This window comes from Stomoxys calcitrans, chromosome 5 (genome assembly GCF_963082655.1).
Source record: "Stomoxys calcitrans chromosome 5, idStoCalc2.1, whole genome shotgun sequence".
NCBI classification, from domain to species: Eukaryota; Metazoa; Arthropoda; class Insecta; order Diptera; family Muscidae; genus Stomoxys; species Stomoxys calcitrans.
This window is the reverse complement of record NC_081556.1, coordinates 17,640,917-17,656,763: the sequence shown is the minus strand read 5'-3', so window position 1 is coordinate 17,656,763 and position 15,847 is coordinate 17,640,917. Positions and strand designations below refer to the sequence as shown.

At 38.2% G+C, this 15,847-nt stretch overlaps 1 protein-coding gene across 5 annotated transcripts in view; it reads right to left on the bottom strand.

Moving 5' to 3' along the window:
• LOC106090611 (tyrosine-protein kinase receptor) overlaps positions 1-14,632 on the bottom strand; it is a 69,640-nt gene extending 55,008 nt beyond the window's left edge. The window contains exons 1-2 of one of the 5 annotated variants that reach the window (XM_013256862.2): positions 14,339-14,632; positions 13,468-13,554 (exon numbers count right to left, since the gene is read on the bottom strand). The gene's annotated coding sequence lies outside the window, so the exon portion shown is untranslated. The remainder of the gene's footprint in view (positions 1-13,467; positions 13,555-14,338) is intronic. The other 4 variants (XM_013256863.2, XM_013256864.2, XM_059369289.1 and 1 more) reach the window with 4 other exon arrangements.
• Positions 14,633-15,847: the final 1,215 nt, after the last annotated feature.

Genomic DNA, 15,847 nt, shown 5'->3' with positions numbered 1-15,847 from the left:
CAAACCAAAATATATGGAAATTTTTCTGAAGACAAAATGTTAAGAAAATTGTTTTTTTACGATATTTTTCTTTGGAAAAAATTAAAGAAATTTCCTATAAAATATTGAGGAAAGTTTCCCTAAAGAGGAAATATTAAGGATATTTTTTCTTAACTTTAAGGAAGTTTTTATAAATTTTAAGTATATTTTTCTTAAAGAACCATTATTAGGTCACTTTTTCTAACGACAAAATTTTAAGGATATTTTCCCTTGAGACATAATTTTAAGAAAAATTCTCTCTCAAGACAACATTTTAAAAATTTTCGCCATAATCATAATTTTAAGAAAGTTCAACTTATGGAGATTTTATGGAAATTTTATCTAAAGGCAAGATGTTTAGATAAGTCTTGAAATAGTTAGTGAGAAGGAAAAGTGCTGAAAGGCGATGTGAGAATTCAACTCCTGCAGGAGGATGTTCGGCAGGAATGGAAGAGTTAGCCCGAAGATTGTATACTGGATGTACACGACCATTGCGACATATGGAGCACTGGTGGAAGGCAGTGGTGATGAGTACTCGGGTACAAGGTACAAGTACAAGGAGTACCAAGGAACTTCGAAAGGCACATAGACTTGCCTGCGTAGAAATCACGAGGTTGTTAGCTACACACGGCAGGCGGGTAGGGAGGCGATTCAGAATTTACACACTGTCGATGTTGTAAATTCTGAATCGTGCCGCTAAGCAGGCCAAGTTCCCTCAGCAACTTGACCTGCTTAGAGATAGCGGACACGAACACTGCTCTATTATGGAGGCCATGGATGCAGATTCTCTAAAAATACATTTTTGATAAAATTTTCTGTTAAGACAAATTTCACACAAAATTTTCTCTAAAAAAAAACAAATTTCTTACAAAACTTTCTCCAAAGACAACATTTTTAAGAAATTTTCTCTAAGGCCGAAATTCATTGTCTCTGGTCAGTTACAAAAGTAACAGGCCCAAAATTCATCTAACAAATTATGGGTTAAATTAGCCCAACATTTGAGGCGCATGTCTCACAAAGCAATCGGACAACGAACGACAGAGAGTAAAACAAACATTCAGTTTACGTAAAGTTGAAAAGGGGTCCATTTAGCCAACCATACATACATCCATCCAGCAGCCAACAGTCGGCCAGCCAGCCAGCCAGTCAACCATCCATCTGGCATTTGTTCCCTGTAGTCTGCTGTTACACTCTACGCTATACGAGAATGTGTAAATGTTAAATGAAAATGAAATGAAATTTTTCTCTGCTTTCATTTTTGGCTATTTCATTTTTGCCATTATCCTCTACAATGTCCTCGCCGTTGATGCTGTTGTTGTCGTGATTGTTGATGCTCTTACAAAGTGTGTATGTGTGTGTATGTTTGTGTCTAACTTGGGCGAGAGAGAGAAAGGGCCGAAGCTCCTTCACATATCCTTTTGCAATGCACAAAGTGTGGAGAAAAAAAAACACCCATATCTCATGCATAAAAACAATGAAAAGGTCTGAACAGACAAATTACAGCTTCTTTGTCATATGGAGGCTTAATTCATAGGGCTGCTAAACAAACATGTTGAACATATTTGGGGCTTTTGTTGGGCAAGAGAATCTTTTATCTAAAACTCTCTTAGCCACAACTCTTTATTCGGCTTTCATATTTTTATATTTTCCTGATGTAAAATAAAGTTTTCCCCTAAATTGCTACATCGGATGCTTTTTGTTCGATGACACCGGTAGCTGAATACCCAATGACACCAATAGATATCTCCTCCTTTATCTAATAACGAGTAGTTACTGCTTAACGTGTCAATTCTTGCTCACTATCAAATAGTCTTAGCCTATGTCCTGGCCATAATTGAGTTTATTGCGTTTCCTTTCTTCCATGAGACTACTCGTAGATTTCCTTTGCCTGCCTTCATGCTCGTACATCAGCAGCACAAGCCACGACGTATAGGTGGCGTTGTAAAATGTCATTTAACGAAGTGTTGTTGATGTGCATCTCGCCTCTGCCAATCATTATCTATGTCTTCGTTCAGACACTGCTTGCAGATTATGGGAACACTTAGAGAAATATTTTTTAGAAAATTAAAAGTTCTTACAGGTTTAGGTACATCCAGGACCAGGAACGTACTCCTTGAAGTGATTTTTAGAAGCTGCGTTTTGCTGGGAGGTTTTTTTTGTTGCAAAATTTGTGCCAAATTACAGCCAAATCGGATGAGAACTACGCCCTCTAGAGGCTCAAAAAGTAAAATCGGGGTCTTTATATGGGAGCTATACCAGGTTATGGACCGATTCAGACTATATTTCACACGTATGTTAGAGGTCATAGAGAAAGTCACTGTGCAAAATTTCAGCAAAGTTGGTTAATAATTGCGACCTCTAACGACCCAAGAAGTCAAGATCCGATATTGGTTTATATGGGAGCTATGTCAGGTTATGAACTGATGTAAACCAGATCAGTTTATCTGGGATACAGGTCAGGTTATGAACCGATTTGAATCATACTTGACGCAGTTGCTAGAAGTTAGAGGAGGTCACCGTAGCGCAGAGGTTAGCATGTCCGCTCATGACGCTGAACGCCTGGGTTCGAATCCTGGCGAGACCATCAGATTCCCAAGGAGGAATCTTTGCCCCAAAAACGGTCTTCAGATCCGTGTTCCTGGAGTCAAAATTAAGAAGGGGGTGCAAAAAATTAAAAAAAAATCTAGGGTGCACCCAATAAAATTCAATTTTCCCTATGGGAGTTGCAAAGCACACCGGGCCAGCTATTTTTCTACAAAAATCAAATTTCGACTACATTTTTCATTCAGTTTTTGTCACCATGGTGGATGCCCGCTTTCTCGAACGCATTGCGCAAGATGACCATTTGACTTCTCCCATCCCCACAGGTTCCTGAATGCCACTTCAAGGAGCTTCGTAATAGTAAAAAGAAAAATGCAACTTTTATTTTGATTCAACAGGATCTTTTGATCCTAATTTGTTTACTTTTCTTTGCCATTATCCCCATCGTTTTTTTTTTTTTTCAGTGTACAACACGTTCTGTTTATTAAAGTCTCTATGTTTGACTGTTTGTCGGTATTTGTGATAGTTTCTATTGCACTTTTACATCATCAACAGCGTCATCCTTGGCTGGCATCTTCCTTATCGGTGGCATTATGGCCCATAGCTTAAATTCAATTTTCACCTCGAGAAAATGTTGTTAGAGATAATTGAGTAATTTGCCTCAAGTGTAAATTTTTAATGGATTTCTTTCCGTCATTGGTTGATGGTTGCCCTAAGGAGCATTAGGAGGAGAAAATACTGATGGTGCAATTGGAAATGCCATTCCATAGCAAATGGACACATGCATGCACAAAAATGCATGTATGTATGTGTTATGTCAGCATAAGGTTATAGCTGTATATATAAGGCATTACAATGAAAAAAATTTTAAAAAATAAACTACATTTTAGCAAATTTATTTTAAAGATTTATTTAAGGTAATGGCTGGCTGAATATTAAGGTTGATGAAGTTTTAAATTGGGTTGATACGATGCTGAAAGGCCAGATTATTAACGCTTCACTGGCAGAGGTCTCGATAAGAAAGATTGTGACCGGAGGATCTTCCCAAGAAGGGGTTTTTATTTTCCCCATTTGGGGGCTTTTGGTGATCAATGGGAGGTATTTCAAGAGAAAGAAAGGGTGAAGGTCGTGGCCTTCGCGGATGACGTCGTTGTTATGGTGGATGGGCGTTTCCGGGCTTGGCATAAATCCCAGAACGACTGAACTGGTACTTTTCGCCTAGAGTAGGCAATCCTATGGCAGTCGGTTGTACGTACCGGATTGGCTCGATGAAGCCATTCATTGGCAAGGACTGCCGCCTCAGTGTACAACACACTGCTACAACAACAACCTAGAGGAGGAAGCTGAATGAATTTAAGGGACACGTCCTGCATGTGGTGGAGCTACCGCTCTCTTTGGGCGTGATTCTTAACCAGAAACTAAGTTGGAGAAGAAACGTCTAAGAAGAGATCAAAAAGGAACTGAATGCATTCTACTGCTATAGCAACTCGTTCGAAAGGAGTTGGGGGCTGAAACCGGGAACGGTACACTGGCTTAACGGCTTTGGGCTAAGTCTCACCTATTGTTCTCTGGTGTGGCACAAAGCTCTGGAGCTCTGGGACCCTTCGCAGGATGGTCGAGAAGGTACTTTGTATCGCGGTAGTGCAACCCTGGATCAAGGAGAAGTCCCTTGAGAGGAGCACTTAACGTCATTCTTTATCTTATGTCTTTGCAACTATATCCTCGAACTTAGGCCATTTCTCTGTTCTGCGGGAGATGTTGAAACCTCCTGGCGGCATGCTATATGCGGCGCGGCTGATATTTACGGTGGTCTTTGTATGGCACAAAACTCTGAAGCCCTGGTACCCTTTGCAGAGGTGCTGCCTTTGTGCAGCAATTAAATCGCCATGATACTCAGGGAGTCAGGTACATGGCGCTCCTCGAACTCAGGCCATTCTTCTGTTCTACGGGGGATGGTGATGCCTCTTTGCGCTATACTATATGCGGCGCTGCTGATTATATGCCAGGGAAGTGATGGTTTAAAGTAGTTTTTCCTAAAAAGGAATCTCTGAGTTGTGGGCACTCCGCCCTTCTCGGGACCCTCTGTATACACGGATGGGTGTAAACTGGATGGGGGCACTGCAGCTGGAGTCTTCATTGAATTCATTGGAATCAGGGAATCCTATAGGGTTCTGAAAGGATGCAGCGTTTTTGAAACGGAGGTCTTCGCAGTCCTGAAGGCGATGTGGGATCGGTGGCCAGATCAGATTGTCAAGCGGCACTGAAGCCTCTGGCGTTGGGTCGTGTTTTTTTTCTATCTTGATCAACCAACACGCAGGGAATGTTTTTATGTATGCAGCGAATTGTGTTGGAGAGAATAGTTAAGGATCGGAGGAGGGAAGGAGGCAGTAGTTTTTATTGACAGGCCATTCTTCTGTTCTACGGGGGATGGTGATGCCTCTTTGCGCTATACTATATGCAGCGCTGCTGATTATATACCAGGGAAGTGATGGTTTAAAGTCGTTTTTCCTAAAAGGAATCTCTGAATTGTGGGCACTCCGCTCTTCTCGGGACCCTCTGTATACCTGTATACACGGATGGGTGTAAACTGGATAGGGGCACTGCAGCTGGAGTCTTCATTGAATTCCTTGGAATCAGGAAATCCTATAGGGTTCTGAAAGGATGCAGCGTCTTTGAAACGGAGGTTTTCGCAGTCCTGAAGGCGATGTGGGATCGGTGGCCAGATCAGATGGTCAAGATATACGTGGACAGTCAGGCGCCACTGAAGCCTTTGGTGTTGGGTCGTGTTTTTTTTCTATCTTGATCAAATTGTGTTGGAGAGAATAGTTAAGGATCGGAGGAGGGAAGGAGGCAGTAGTTTTTATTGACAATTGTTTTTATTGACATTGAATCGTTCGAGCGCAAAAAGGATTCTCTTGGTAGTGCATGGTCCGATCAGCTAGCCAATCGTCAGAATGTCAACGCGACGAAAAATATAAATACTTTATAGGGTCTCAGATCAATATTTCGAGGCGTTGCAAGGCAAATTGGATGTTGCTCTGTCACATAAGCATACAATGAAGTTGATAATTTCATTTTTAGGTTAGGTTTAAGTGGCAGTCTGCCATGAGACTCACTTAGCCGTTTTCGTCCATTGTGATACCACGGGATCAGAAGAAGGAAGATGCCTTCTAGTTCCTCCCGTTGAACCATCCAGATCGCTTTAAAAAGCCCAATAACATGCGAATGTTCACATCCGTTAAATCAGACAGATTCTCAAAGAGAATGAGAACCTAAAGTAGATCTCCTTCTAACTGCTAGTGCGGGACACACAGAAGGTGTTCTACAATCTCTTGTCTTCGATGTCCTCACAACTCCTGCAAAAGTCGTTGCTGGCAACCTTCAGTCGGTCAGGATGTTTTCCGATTAGACACTGCCCTTACCATGACGGACACAATGCATGAGACATCTTCAAGTCTAGATTAGGCCTCATAGTTATGGAATGCTCACAGCCCACTCTTTGACCATCAATCATTCGTTGTCCTTCGGGCCTGATTCTGAAAACTTAGCTTACATGTTGCTAGAAGCATACCCACAAATTCCAGTATTCCTGGATTCCAGTATCCCGCTTTACAATTCCCTGCGATATCTTTGTGGCCCGGCATCCAAAACAGGTGAATTTTGAACTGCTGAGACAGTGGAGGGCGGTTTTTGTGTTCAGAAATACGTTCTCCAGGTATCTAATGGCTGCCGGCTGTCTGAGAAGACATCTATGCCAATCGTTGTAATGACATTATATCTTAGCCATTCCACCACTTCCTTCATTGCAAGGAACTTTGATTGATACACACTGCTCTCCAATCTAACCCAACATAAGTTTTAAATGGTGAACTAAGACCACCCTTTTTACATTTAAGCGAAATTGCTATTTTGTCCATAGACATTCCACTAAGGAACAGAGGCAAACTTCTCACATATCAATGAGTGCAGTTCGATTCAAGTTTAAGCTCAATGATAAGGGGCCTTCTTTTTATAGCCGAGTCCGAACGACGTGTGCGACAGCTCTTTGGAGAGAAGCTTTTACATGGCATAGTTACTCACAAAAGTTCCCAGCATTGGGAGGGGAAAACAACCGCTGAAATTCGTTTCTAATGGTTTCGCCTGGATTAGAACCAAGGCGGACATGCTAACCTCTGCGCTACGGTGGCCTCCAAGTCAAGTATGGTATAAGCCAAATCTGGTATAAATAGGTCCAGAAAAAACGCTTTATATTGGGTTACCCAAAAAGTAATTGCGGATTTTTTAAAAGAAAGTAAATGCATTTTTAATAAAACTTAGAATGAACTTTAATCAAATATACTTTTTTTACACTTTTTTTCTAAAGCAAGCTAAAAGTAACAGCTGATAACTGACAGAAGAAAGAATGCAATTACCGAGTCACAAGCTGTGAAAAAATTTTTCAACGCCGACTATATGAAAAATCCGCAATTGCCTTTTGGGCAACCCAATAATTGATACTTCTAATTACCTCAAACCAAAACAAACATAGATCACATTTGGTTCAAACATTTATCCATATGTAGATGTATCTATATGACCCATTAAGACGTTCTATAGCTATGACGTCGAGGAAAATTAAATTTATATCTCTGGTTTTTTTTTAAGAAAACGTTCATCGTATTTCTTTTTAAACAACATAATGCCAAAATATGTATGTATGTACATATGTACTATATCTAACCAGAAATAATAGCATACAAAATAAAACAAAAATCAATTTTAAATTGCAGATTATATTGTTATTATTTTTAGCCACTTGATTTTTGATATTTGAAAATAACACGTCAATATGGCAAAGAAAGACACTTGAGGAAAAAATTACGTCAACAGCAAAGAGATTTTCCTCCGGAAATAAATTTATACATGGTTGGTAATAAGCATGATGGAAATATACAAATATGAAACTGTTTTAACCACATAAATGCCTAGGGATATTTTAGCTCTGTGTTGTATGAAACAAAACATAATCTTGTTTTACTTATGTATTAAACGATGAAAAAACATTCGTAATTGCAATTTTCAAAAATTCTATTTTTGGTGAACATCATATCCATGATGTTCACAGTTTCAAACTTTTTGATTAGAGACTTAACTGCGAAAACAAACAACTTAGTAAATGATGGTGCCGACTAAGGAAATTTGAAACACCAGGGTAACCATGTTATAAGCTTAGAATCATTTTCCTCCAGAGACTTTGATGTGCTGCAACAAAAATTTACTAAAAATCGCCTATGATTACAGACAACTATTTTTTAAACCCTACACCACCACTGTGGTACAGGGTATTATAACTTAGAGCACATGTTTGTAACTCGCAGAAGGAGGAGAGATAGACCCATTGGTAGGTATACCGATCGACTCAGGATCACTTTTTGATTCGATTTAGCAATGCAATAATGTGGTCATTTGTTAACCGATTCTATCGAAATTTAGGATTTTCACTCCTAAAGCCACTGCAAGCGCATTTATTGACCAATCTTCCCAAAGTTTTGTACAACGCTTTCCTCGACAACTAATATAATATCTGTAGAGTTTGGTCGAAATCGGTTCTTATATACACATAGCCCATAAAGTCTGCGTTCATGTGACAATTTTTAATAATTAAAAAACAACATAAAAAATAAATAAAGTTAAGTTTTGTTGTATATGTTGTTTTTTTATATTTCATAAAATAGAAAACAAAAATACAAGTTTGCTTTTGCTTTTTTGAACTAACGGTACTTTTGTCTCACAAGAAGAAATTATGACAACCAAAAAGTCTGCGTTCACTTTGTTTACTTCGAAAGTACCGTTACTTTTTATGATGCTTGTTCTTATTATTGATCAGTTTCAGTTCATTATCATAACAAGTGATAGTTACACGTATTTTTTTAAAAAAAAATATGCATATCTGAAAAAAAAATAATTATTAAATTGTGGAAAGAAGGACAAAGCTTTAGAAATATTGGTGGAACAGTTGGAAGAACGTATTCTTCTGTCCAGCGCGTTATTAATAATTACAAAGAAACCAGCATTATAACCTCAAAGCCGAGGCCTGGGCGTCCAAAAAAATTGTCCGTTAGAGAAGAGCGCAAAGTGATTAATATGGCAAGCAACAACCTTCGTATAACATCACCCAAAATTGTTGAAAATATTAAAATAATGTTTAAAAAAAAGCGTCTGTGCCGAAACTGCCAGAAAAATATTACATAGAGGTGGATTTCATGGAGGAGTTGCTCGAAGAAGCCGTATATTTCAGTCATAAACAGACAAAAGCAGATTGCATTCGCTAACACTTTCATCAATAAGCCTCCTGAATTCTGGAAATAAATTATTTATTCCGACGAGAGCAAATTCTGTATTTTTGGCATTAAAGGTTGGCAAATAGTGTGGCACAAGTCCGGGACTAATTTAGTTGGAACGGTGAAGCTCGGTGGTGGTGGAGTTATGGTGTTAGGGTGTATGGCTGCTAGTGGAGTGCGTCAATTAGAATTTATTGAGTCCAAAATGGATAAATGGGGTTATCTCAATATTTTGAAAAACAAATTTGAAACCAAGTGCTGCTAAACTAGGGTTAGCAAAGACATTTTGGTTCCAACAAGATAACGATCCAAAGCATACATCGGAGGTTCTAAACCTTTGGCTTCTATATAACACTCCAAAGCAGCTTAAAACACCACCCCAATCACCAGATCTCAACCCCATTGAGCATCTTTGGGATCTATTGGAGAAAAAAAATTCGTCAGCACGTTATAACCAGCAAGGAGATGTTACGAAGTGTCATGCAGGTAGAATGGGCGAAAATAACATCTGAGGAAACAGAGAAGTTGTTGAACTCCATGCCAAATAGAGGAATGTGTTAATATGTTTTTATTTTGTGTTTAAATAACTTTTATTTATTTTTAATTACTGAACGCAGACTTTGTGGTGCTTATATTTAATTGTTATCATATTTAAATTGCTCTAGAGTGAAAGTGCTTAAGCAAACTTGGAATTTTGTTTTTGTGTTTTATAACTTAAAACAATATGAAGAAAAAATATATGTAAAAGAGTTGATTTGATTTATAATTTTATTTTGTGTTCTTTAACCAATCACAAAAGTTTGTCAGGTGAACGCAGAACGCTATGTGTATATGTTCGTCAGATGTTGGGTAATTTGCAATAATTTTGTCATTTGACAACCATAGTTATTACAGTTTGAATATAATTGCTAGAAATTTGATACGGATTGTTTAATAAACCATCTGAAAATATACGTCGAAGTTCCTTCAATCGGATCGGGTATCGGTTTATATGGGGCTATATCATGTTATAGACCGATTCAGATGTTGAAAGTCATAAAAATAGAACACCAAATTTCAGGCAATTTGGATGCAAATTAAGCCCTTTAGGTGCTCACTTGACTTCTTCGGCTCCTAAAGGCCTTATTTTTCACATGATTTGGCTGAAATTTGGCACAAAGACTTCTGTGCTGGCTTCCGGAAACAATGTCGAGTATGATCCGAATCGGTCTATAAACTGCTATAGCCCCCCTATAAACCCCATCCCCGGATTTGACTTCATAAGCCCCTAGGAGCCTCGATTTTCATCCGATAATGTTGAAATTTGACACAAAAACATCTATTCAAACTTTCAACATTGGAGCATTTTCTTTGTCATTGCCCGGCTTTCCCGTCCAACAGATACCGGCACTTTGGTGGAGACACAATATCAGACATGAACCAACTTAGGGGAATGGTATTGAAAAGAATTTAGGATTTTGTACGAAGCATGGAATTCCTAACTTAAATTTTTCTTTTAGAGGTTACTTTATAGTTTTTAGAGCGCACAACAAGCCGATTACCGGCTTAGGTGTATGTCCATAGTGGGATGGGGCGGATTAATGTGCTTTTCAACCTAACCAAACCTAATTTTAAGTATAATCCGAATCGGTCACTAAACTGATATACCTCCATAAAAACCGATTTGACTTCTTGAGCCGCTAGAAGCCTCAATTTACATCAAACTTGACACAAAACTTCAGCTATGACTTCTTGAGCTCCTAAAAGCCCCAATTTAAATTTACCACAAAGACTTCTGCCTTGACTTCTAGCATCCGTGTCTAATATTACTTGAATCGGTCTATACACTGATATAGGCCCCCTTAAATATTGCTACACCGATATGACTTCTGGAGTCTATAGAAGCTACAACGAATTCCCGATAAACTTGACACAAAACTTCAGCTATGACTTCTTGAGCTCCTAAAAGCCCCAATTGAAATTTGCTACAAAGACTTCTGCCTTGACTTCTAGCATCCGTGTCTAATATTACCTGAATCGGTCTATACACTGATATAGGCCCCCTTGCTACCCCGATATGACTTAGTCTATAGAAGCTGCAACTAATTCCCGATATGATTATTGCAAAAAAATTAAAATACGAAGCGAGTTAATAAAGGTAAAATATTCCAAAAAAAAGGTTTCGCTTGCAAATTTCCCAAAAAAAGGTTTCGCTTGTAGGAAAATTTTTAAAGTTTTTGAAAAGTTTTTTTTATTAATTGTTCGTCATTTCAGGCAAAGATTTTTGGTTAAAAGTAAAAATATGATTTAAGCAGGGCTGCAACTCCGAGCACTTAAAAAGGCAATGTTTTCATACCCACACCCATAGCATGGCACCTCAAAATATTTATCTGTGACTTTGCAAAGGCAAATTTGCCTATGAACATTCCATTAGGGACCGGGGACAAACTTCTAACATATCAATGAGTGCTGACCGAGTCAAGTTTAAGCTCCATTACAAGGGACTTGCTTTTTATAGCCCAGTTTGAACGGCAATGCGATAGAAGTTTGTACATGGCAAAGAATCTCATAAATATCGCCGGTATTTAGAGGGTTTAACCATCGCTGAAAATATGTGCTTATGTCCTCGCCAAAACACCACGTATTTTGGTATCACTTCGAGAATTACGCCCTCTAGAGGCTCAAGAAGTCAAGATCCCAGATCGGTTTATATGGCAGCTATACCAGATTATGTACCGATTTGCTCCATACTTAGCACGGTTATTTGAAGTCATAATAAAACACCTCATGAAAAATTTCAGCCAAAGCGGATGAGAATTGCGCGCTCTATTGGCTCAAGACCCAAGATCGGTTTATATGACAGCTATACCAGATTATGAACCAATTTGAGTACTTAAAACAGTTGTTGGATGTGATACCAAAACACTACGAGCAAAATTTCAGTCAAATCTGACAAGAATTGCGCCCTCAAGAGGCTCAAGAAGTCAAGACCCAAGATCTGTTTATATGGCTGCTACATCAAAACATGGACCGATTGAAACAATACTTAGCGCAGTTGTTGGAAGTCACGTGCAAAATTTCAGTCAAATCGGACCAGAAATGCGCCCTCTAGAGACTCAAGAAGTCAAGACCCAAGATCGGTTTATATAGCAGCTATATCAACACATGAACCGATTTGGCCCACTTACAATCCCAACCGACCTACACTAATAAAAAGTATTTGTGCAAAATTTTAAGCGGCTAACTCCAATCCTTCGAAAGCTAGCGTGCTTTCGACAGACAGACGGTCGGACGGACATGGTTAGATCGACTTAAAATGACATGACGATCAAGAATATATATATACTTTATGGGGTCTCAGACGCATATTTCGAGGAGTTACAAACAGAATGACGAAATTAGTATAACCCCATCCTATGGTGGAGGGTATAAAAATTGAGATACTGATCTAAAATTTGATACAGATCCGTAATTTCTATACACACTGGTCAAATTCATTAGCGAGCCAAATCGGACCATACTTGGATGTAGCTGCCATATAGAACGAGCTACCGATTTAGTGTCTTAAGCCTATAAAAGCCACATTTATTACTCGATTTCGGTGAAAATTAGAACAGTGAGTTAGACTAGGCCTCTCGTTATTGGAGCCGGAAATCGTCCACATCGGAAAGACCGATGTTCCGATTTAGGGTATTAAGCCCATAAAAGCCGCATCTATTATCCGATTTCGCTGCAATTAGAAATGAAATTATATGAATATGGTCCAGATCGGACGATATTTAGATATAGCTATGATATAGCCCGATCTACCCAGCTAGGGTCTTAAGCCAATAAAGGTCGCTTAGCTGTCATATAGACTGATTTACCGATTTAGGTTCCTAGACCCATAAAAGTCGTCTTAGGCCCACAATAAGTTGTTATAAGCCTCCTGTCATCCAACCAGAAAGTAGCTTAGAGCAAACCATATTTATATATAGCTCTCATATAGACCGATCTTACAATTTAGTGTCTTTATCCCATACAAAGCAGATTAATCGCACGATTTCGCTGAAATTGTGGCTTGTGTATGTATTTTTCGGCATCTGATTCAAAAACGATACAGACGATATGTGGAATTGGTGTTGGGTATCAACATTTCGGCAGGTTTTTTTTTTGCTTTATATAAGATTTCCAATTAAAGTAAACGCTTGTCATCCAAAATTTAGGTCAATTATCTGGTAGAGCCACCTAAACCTTAATAAACACTCTAAGTGCACAAGTAAACCAATTATGACAATATGGGATTCAAATGAAAGGTAAGGGGATCCGGCCAACCTCACAACCTCCGAGTGGATATGGCAAGCGATTTGGACATTATGGAACTCAAGTGAAAACTATTTGCCAGTGGGATAGAATCTGCCAACAAATTTGGCACCAAGTGTCCTAAAATACCATAAAAAACCAAAGGGATTTTTGGACCAAACAAAATAATATGGAACTAACATAGCAGGTACTTCCACCTAATGTATCTGAGAGACCAGACTTATTACCAAATATTTTCTTATGTGTATTTTATATTTCTAGTCAGTTAATTTATTTATAAAAATTAGGAAAAATTTGAAATACTTACACATAAAATGTTTCAATATTCCTTCAGTTTTGAATTCGAAACGCAAATACAATAATTATATTTTAAAATGTATTCATTCTGTTGTGGCTGATGTGGTATTTTTTGGCACAGAATTAGTTTGAGTTTGAAAAAGAAAAAGAAAAAAAACATCAAAAAATAATAAAGACAGTGACGCAAGTAAAAATGCAAAAATTATTAAAATGGCATGGAATATTTGCCAGTCGTCGTCTATTGATATGGATTTTCATAAATGGTTATTGACATAGTTTTGAAGGCTGTTGTCGTTTTTTATTCCAATATATATGGTGCTTATGGTTTTCACATTTTTCCCCTTTTTAACACTTTTTGTTTTTTTAACACTTTTTGGTTTTTTTTAATTTTATTTTTTTTTTTCTTAAAGACACATTTTCCCATAAACTTTTTTATATTTTTATTTTTCACATTTTTTGTTGTTGTTTTTTTTTTTTGTTTTTCTAATTTGCATAATTCCATTTAAATTAATACAGTTTAAATGATTTAGTTTTTTTTTTCTTCTGGCATTTTTTCTCCTTGGAATTTGGTGATTATCAACAAAGAAATCAAAAACGCCTTGGATCTTAGAATTGTTGTGGTGGTACTTTACGGTACCATCTCCATTGCCTTGACCGTTATTGTTGTAGTTATTATTGTTATTATTATTGTTGTTGTCACTTGTTTTGTATCCATTTCTTTTAAATTGTTGTCATTTTCATGATTGGACTCTTATGTACGTTTTATTATTGTTGGGACTTTTTCCACCACATTAAAAAAAATAAACCCAAATGGGAGAGAAAATTGCCCTCTCTCCCTCTCTTAAATAACAGAAATGACGAAGATAAACGAACAGCATTACCTTTATCGTTTTCGTCATTTAGTTTAGTTTTTTAAAGCCCCGCAATGCTCTCTCCCTCATTGATTTAGTTCGCCTTTCTATTCAATGATCACAGGTACCGGACATAACCTACCCGCACCATTTCAATTCCTCTGCTCTCTCGCATTTGCGAATGTGAAAGTACTTTGGTCTTTTTTTTTGTATATTTTAAAATTTTCTTTTAGTTTTTTGGCGGCACTATTTTTTACGGCATTTCTACTCAGGCAGCGTTCGCCGAGCGTTATGTGTCTTTTCCTTGCGAATGTGCAACATCAACTGAAAATTGTCTTCTTCAAAATTTAAGATGCTTGCGCTACACTCAATAATTTTCCTTTTGCGCACACGGCTGCTCGGTCAGCCGCCACTCGTCATATGTCATGTGTATGTCAGTCCGTCCGTCCGTCTGTCTGCCTGTTCATTAGCCAGTCACTTGGTTTGTTGCTTTGGCTGTGTGTCCCCTAATTTTTGTTGTGGGTACGCTACAACAACACTCGCTACAATTTGCAAGATTTAACCGTTGTTGTTGTTGGTTTTCTCTTGCCATCATTCTTGTGATTCTTGGTTTCCTCACACAGGCAGGCGGCATTTTTCAGCTGTTTTGTGTTTATCTCAAAGATTTACTCAGCGCCACCGACGAAGACAAACAAGTGAAATGTTGCTTAGCACTGCACAGTATTTAGAACAGAACTTTTTTTGTTAGTTTGAAAAAGGAAAATTTGTTGTTCTCGTTGGTTGATGGAAACGATGGTAAATGTAAATGCAAATTAGCCCATGAATATTCCATCAAGGAACAGGGGCAAACGTCTCACATATCACTGAGTGCTGCCCGATTCAAGTTTAAGCTAATTGATAAGGGAATTCCTTTTTGTAACCAAGTCAAAACGGCATGCCGCAGAGCGACACCTCTTTGGGGAAAAGTTTTTTCATGGCAAAGTACCTCACAAATGACGTAAACTTTAGGAGGGGATAACCACCGCTGAAAAACTGGAGAATGGACAATAAAACAAGTACAGGTGTAAATATACAATCCACCTATTGGATTGAAATTTTGCACGACGTGTTTTGTTTTGATATCCAACAACCGTGCCAAGTATGGTTCAAATCGGTTAATAACCTGATATAGCTGTCATATAAACCAAACTGGGATCTTGACTTCTTGAGCCTCTAGAGAGCACAATTCTTATCCGATTTGGCTAAAATTTTGCATGAGGTGTTTTATTGTGACTTTCAACAACTGTGCTGAGAATAGTTCAAATTGGTCCATAACCTGATATAGCTGCCATATAAACCGATCTAGGGTCTTGACATCGTGAGCCTCTACAGGGAGCAATTCCTATCCGATTTGGCTGATATATTGCGTGACGTATTTTTTTATGACTTCCAACTACTATATAAAGAATGGTTCAAATCGGTCCATAACCTGATATATCTGCCATATAAACCGATCTGGGGGTCTTGACTTCTTGAGCCTCTAGAGGACGCAATTATTAT